The sequence below is a fragment of the Camarhynchus parvulus genome, chromosome 18, assembly GCF_901933205.1.
Source record: "Camarhynchus parvulus chromosome 18, STF_HiC, whole genome shotgun sequence".
Lineage (NCBI taxonomy): Eukaryota > Metazoa > Chordata > Aves > Passeriformes > Thraupidae > Camarhynchus > Camarhynchus parvulus.
Window position 1 is genome coordinate 961,450 of NC_044588.1, and position 6,930 is coordinate 968,379.

Genomic DNA, 6,930 nt, shown 5'->3' on the forward strand with positions numbered 1-6,930 from the left:
AATATTCTAGAGGCCAAAAGTAACTGAGAAACAACGTGAGGAAAAATTAAATCAAATAAGGAATGTGTGGTGGACCTTCTTTGAAGTGAGAGAAATGTTTTGGGGCAAATTCCGCAGAATTCGAGAGGACAAGTATCTGAGGAAGGTGAGTGTGTGAGCATGCATGCAGTGCATCAGGAAGCAAGTTTCATGCTTCTCTCCTGCAGGATGCTGCCTTGTCAAATGACATCTCACCATAAGCTAAAAAGTTATTTGCTTCCTGCTACACTTGATAGCATTTTCTTCATTCTCATCTTCTCCCCTTCTTCCTATTTGACCCATGACAGGTATTAATATCCACTTTGACTATTCAGGAGCATTTTTTGACACAAAATCTCAATTTGAGAGAAGTGTGGCAATTTATAGTTGAGTTACTTATTGCTGGATCTCAAAAGCTCCTTAAAGCAGTGCTGCCAGAAGACAGTGATTTGTCAAGGGTGTCAGTGGGAGCCCAGGGCTGTCCTTAGTGATGAGAACAGCCTGCACCAAACCATGGACAGCTCCTGGCTTTGGACTTTGTGTGCAACCAAACACGCAGGGAGAGCACCAGCCATCTTTCCTTCTCTACTGGTTGTGTAAATCCCCACCAAAATTCAGCAGTGGTGCTTAAAAGCATTAGTGTAAAGCCAAGGCATGTGATTCTCTTAAGCTGAGAGGCCAAAAATACAGTTCAACTGCATTTCTTTTTGAGCAGAGCTATGTGTACAATTTAGGAGTCTTTCTGCTCACAAGATCAGAAGTAGGGAATGCATCTAAATGAGTGTCATTACAAGGAAAAATGAGTGTACTGAATTAGGTGAAAAGATGGAAGAACTGCCTGTTTTCAGGAGTGACTATAGTAGCAAGCAGCAGCAAACTTGGTGTGATGGTCCAGTATGGGAAGACCTCTGACATATTGATCATGGTGGAAAAAGCAAATCATCAAATAATTTTGATACTCTTCTGTATTAAATATTTCAGTAAAACAACCCTTCACTGCTGACAATACTGCATCATTACCCAGAGATAGCTGTGGTGAAAGATGAAGTACAGACAAGCAGAAATTTCCAGTTTGTCCAGGACTTGTGCTGTCTCAGAGTGAGTATGCACAGTGCATCCCAAACCATCCTCTGCTTTTGGAAATAGCAGTGGGATTCCTGCAGCGCATGAACTGTGCCTTTAGACATAATGATAAGTGTTTCACACAACATTAAATTACTTGTAGCTGCATGGTCTTTCAAATGCCACAGCTCCAGCTCCCTGGGTAAAATGTAAAATGTTTGCCAAAAACATCAGTGTGGAGGTGCAGCCAAAGCAGGGAGTGTGTTCTGAGGTTTGCAGCTGTTCTGGACAGAGATTCAGAGATTCTGACCTTAAGTTTCAGAACAGCAACCAGCACTAATTCCACCCTGATACAGAGGAGGTACCTTACTGAATCTAATTTCAGTGAGCTCAGTCTCCATGACAGGTCACCATCCAAGTTTCTATAAACCTGCAGTGCAGAGGAACTCCCTGAGAAATGTGTGTGTTCCTCTGCTGCACAGACTGGAGGCTCAGGATGGCACAGAGGTGACAGTGGCACAAATCTCCATTTAGGCCACATGTGTAAATCTGTGAGTCCCAGATTAACAGCTGGGGCAGTGTAGCAGCCTCACAGGCCAGAGCCACCTGCACTGACCACGCCCAGGTGTGGTGGAAATTAAAGAAATCTGAATCCTTTGTACTCACAAGGTTCAGTCCAACCACAAGCAACCTTTGTTTCTATGTCCAGATTAAGACCCAGGTGAACATCTGCCTCCCTTAGAAACAGGGAAAAGGTGTTCTTCAGCTTTCACTGAGTTACAGCATTAAAATCTGCATTTATTTGTTTATTCTATTAACTGGCAGATATATGGCTGATTCTTTCCATTAAACAAGCTGCACAATTTTCTCTACATCCTGTACTCCAACAGTAGGAAAATCACTGCCTTTCAAGTGGGGCCTTTTGGCAGGTCCCCATAACTGTCACCACTAGTGGAAAGAGTTTTGGGTTGGGTTTTTCACTTCTTAGCTGTGGCGTAATTAATGTGTAATATAACTTGCAGCTGATGGGAAATTTTTCCAGCAAAACACCCCTGATGAGCAAATACTGACTTGTCAAAATCAAAACAGTCCAAAATTCTAGTTCTGAAATTATCAGCATATCTGGTTCTGCATGCTCAAAATGAAACCTAATGATTTTTTTGTCTTTGAATAGTTTTTGGATACACTTGGATGAGAAGCATAGTTTAAACTGTTGTTTTGTTAAAGAAAAAACAAAAACATTAGGGAAATCCCAACATTTTCTCCTTTTTATATGGAACTTACACATGACAAAAACCCAAAATGTATTTCTGAAGAGGATAGAGCCATAAATTGCGTATGTATGTTAGTTTAAAAAACAGAACAAAACAAAAAAATACCCACTAAGCATTCAAACCCTGTAACTTTTTATTCTCAAGCAGAAAACCGCCCCAGCAGACTGAACCTGCATCCAAATGACCTCACTGTCTGCTCAAAGCCTCTTTCCTCAGTTCACCTGACACTCTCCATGTCACCCCGATGGATGAGACTCACTGAGACTGTAGATAAACACTCCCATGGAATAGAATAATTGATGGAGAGCTCAGAATCATGGCAATGGTTTCTTCTTGTTTTTCTTAAAATCCTGACCTTGGCATCTTTTCAGGCCCTGCCTATGTTTGCTATAATGCATTTATTTCATTCAAACTTGTTTTGAAACTGCTTTGTCAGGCAATTGAAGTTATTAGTAAAGTTATGACATTTGTTATTCCTTATAAGAGATGAAAATTAGTGGTTTTCTTTATGAGAGATGCTCAGTGTAACAATAATTGTTGAGTAATCAACTAGTTCTATTGTTTACCTTGGCATCACACAATTTTTTCTTAAATTGGCAACCTAAAAAAACAGTGGGTTTTATTTTTAGAGGAAAGAGGAGCAAAATGGCCCAAGCAAAAGCTAAAAACCAAACTAAGAACACATATTCATAAGCTTTTTTAAAAACCAGATCCAAACCTGTTGCAATTGTTATTTTTATGCTGAGAAGTCCTCTTGCACTGCAGAAAAGTAACTGGTACTATGAAAACTGCTCACTGAACATCAGCTAAACTTCCACCACTCACTTGTTTAATCATTCCTGAGTTTTTCTACCAAGCACCTGCCTTTTAATTTGCTACAACCAACCTGAAACATCTGTCAATTTTTTTCCCCCCATGAACTAATAATGCTGTAATTAAAATCCAGCAGAGAACTCAGCTGAGACTCCTGGTTAATTAGGACAGGAGGGGGCTGTATGAGCAGCGTGGCACTGCATGGCTTGGATTGGAACCAGGCTCTGTGGGTGATGAGTTTCTGCCAGTCCATGAAGCTTTTGGATGTTTGTTCCAGCAGCCAGCCCAATTATTTGATGGCAATCAAATATTGCTGAAATTATTTAATTTGGATGCAATGCCCAAAATTTATTTTCTGTATGTGTATTTTAAAGGATCTGTGTTTAGTTATTGTTTCTCTCTAAGCAGTAAGACGAGAAGCAGCAGTGCTGAACTAAGCTCTTCCTGAGAGATGTTTTGCACTTCAGGCAGCAGTGGGAGTGTCACAAAGATAAAAATGAAGTCCTTGGTAAAGGCCATACCTGCTGCTAATGGACAGAGATTGAGGATGTGGGTTTCTTCCAGGATTGATTTCCACGCCAATAATTGCAATGCTGCCCAACTAATCAAGATTGTTCCTGGTACTGAAAACATCAGCTTGATTCAGGTTTGATACTTGTTGATTCCTATAGCTCAAGTTCTTATACACACATTCGAGATGTAAGGATTTGGAGATTGGCTGATTTGTTTTGTTTTGGAACAACAGACAAACTTATTTCTAGTTTTATTGTATTTCAGCACACTTAGAGATGAAAACATCAATCTGAAGACCTCATTTATCAAGTAATTTTTTAATTTTAAAAACTGCACAAATTAAGCTTTTTCAAGTTTGCTCGTTGAAGGCAGAGAAATTTATATTGCACCTCAGAGTGAGTTATAAGAAATTTTTATCATGAACTTAAATAATTTGAAAACAAAACTAAACTTGTAGCACATAGCAATGTATACTATGTGTAACCTCAGTGTCCTGCTATGCACCAGTACCATGTAACTCAAAAAGCATTCCTGATTTAATTGGGCAAGTGTGTTTTACAACTCTCCAAATTCCTGACGGACCTCCCACAAAATAAACTTCTTCAGGTAGCCTCTAATGCAAAGAGATGTTTGGCTAATTCATACATTCTTTATTGTTAGCTTAAATGAGAACCACTTGTTTGCCACTTTCCTTTGATAATAGAAAAGTTCCCAACTTCTCATATGTTAGTTTACAAAAAATGTGAATTATCAAGTTCATACCTAATTTTCAATTAATGAGAAAACTATCTACAATTGCTATAATTTAAGATTAAGGGAGTCTTTTTTTCTTTGTGAGTTTTCCTGTGATAGTCAAGTTGAGGATTCTGCCTTCCAGTGGATAAGATATATGATATATTTAATATTTACCCTACTACAGAAAACTTAAGACTCACCATATTCTGCAGTATAATAATAATAATTTCATTAATTTCTTTATAAATCTAGAATCCATTAGAGGAAAATACACATCTGAAAAGAAGCTCAGGGAACTGGATGATGCATCTTTGTCTCTGAGAAGGTGAACTTCAGAAAAGGCTTAGGTAAGTTTCATGGATATACAATATTTATCTCCAGATAATAGAATATTTATCTCCAGCTTTGATCCAGGGAAAAAGGAGAGTTGTTTCCTGAAAGGGTGGAGAGGGAAAGTTTTTGGATTAACACTATATGGTGAGGGTAAAATCCCAGAGGGAGGTAATGTATAATATCTTGGGAGGGGAGGGGGGGGAACAACAAAAAAAACCCCCACAAAAATCCAAAACCAACTGAAAAACAACAACAAAAAACCCAACAAAAACCTCACAACCCCAAAAAACACAATCCCGCAACAACAAACAAGCAAAACCCAGAAAAATAAACCCCTGAGTAGATGTAAAATACTTATTTTCTGCAAGATTCTAGCCTCAGCCTGATGTAAAAACAAGGTAAACATGATTTTAGTTTCAAATTAGCTGAGACTCTTGTAGTGTATTGTTAAAGGGAAAAAAAATCATTACAAATTCTCAGTGTTTTAGGAGTGGGAGAAATACAGATTTGTCTAACTCCACCTGAAAGTCCCAGGGCAGTGAGAGCTGCTTAGGGCATGTGATCCAGGAAATGCAGCAGAGTCACAAGTGCGAAAATCTGACTCTCATCCACAAAAATGCCACCTCCCTGACCCTCTCCTACCTTTTAATCACCAATGCATGGCATTTACTGAGGTTTTTTTTAATTATTTCAAATTGCAAAAGAGCATTGCAATGCTAACGAGCTGTATCTGAAGCTCAGATAAAAGAAAAACCAATATGGCTGAGAGGTAGCTGCTGCATGAAAAATGAGGCGATTCCTTGACCAAGTTTGCCCTCTGCAGGCCTCTACCTCTTTCTGGCACTGCCAGATTTGTTCCTTTTTCTAAACAGGCAAATTAAACGTGCTGCTGACATAACAGCACTTGGACATTTCTTCTTTTTTTTTTAATAATATAGTAATTACTTAAATAGATATTTGGGGACAGCTCTGTATTCTTAGTGCAACTGGGTCCCAAACATTAATTCATTTTGCCCAAATAGCTCCTGATTAGGTTAGCTGTTATGTGAAGCAGTGAGCTAATGGAGATGATGCAGAAGGGATTTGATTTAACCCTGGAGCTGTTTGTTCAAATAAAGCTCCCAGCACAGGCCATAACCAGCATCTGGTCTAATGAGCCACAGTGAGAATCCCACCGACTGCATCTCTTATACTGGATAACAAGGAAGAGTCATACTAGAATAGGCTTCTGGTGAAGGCAGTGAGAGTAAAAACAGCCCTTGGGAGATGGAGGAGAGACTGCTTTGCAGCTCCTCACTTAATGTCTAATGAATAAGGACCGTTTAAGAATCTCTCATTTTAAAACTAAACCAAAAAATCATTGCAATGGCTTTTAATTTTCATATGACAAACAAAAGCAGGTACAGGTCAATACCATAAATCAATTTATGAATGTCAGCTGTTTAAGTTTTTCATTCAATGTCCTCTGTGCATGTATGTGATTCTTTGAAAACAGGACTGAAACCTAAATAAGGTAAAATTATGATTTTAAAAATAATTTATGAGATATAACTCTGAAATGTAAAGCCTGCAAAACTAAATTTAAAAAGGATCTCTGCATAGCTATAGCAATTTGGGAGTTTTTTTTTTTTATTTGTAATTGATATAATATCATCAAAATCTCTGGTAAAAATGAAATCCCATTGACAATCCTGCTTATTTGGGTATAATACATGTTAGCTGAGCTGAGGCAGACAGAAGCTATGGCACTCAACACTTTTGTTTCAAAACATTTTGCAAAGCGAAGTTATTTAACCTCTTCCTTCTTTCTTTTTATAACATTCTCTATGTGCTTGCAAGAGGCAGAAAATATCCATTAATAGTAATAATTAAATGTAATAGTATTTCTTCAGTATTAGTAAAATTGCAAGAAGTACAAGGCTCTCCTGGGACTCTGAGCACCAACTCATGAATTCTGAGCATTCCAGCCCTAGGAAGGCTGAAGAGCCAGAGAGGTTTTGTTTCAAGCAGAACCCGAATCCCACTAGGAGTTCACAGATCTATACCAAAAGCTGATTTCAATGACTAACTTTAATCAGTAAATTCCAATGAAAAAATGCTTTACTGGAATTTTTTCCCCGATTAGCTCAATAGAATAGGCTCTTTGAAACAAGATCTGACTTGTGTTGCAGGTTAAACAAGG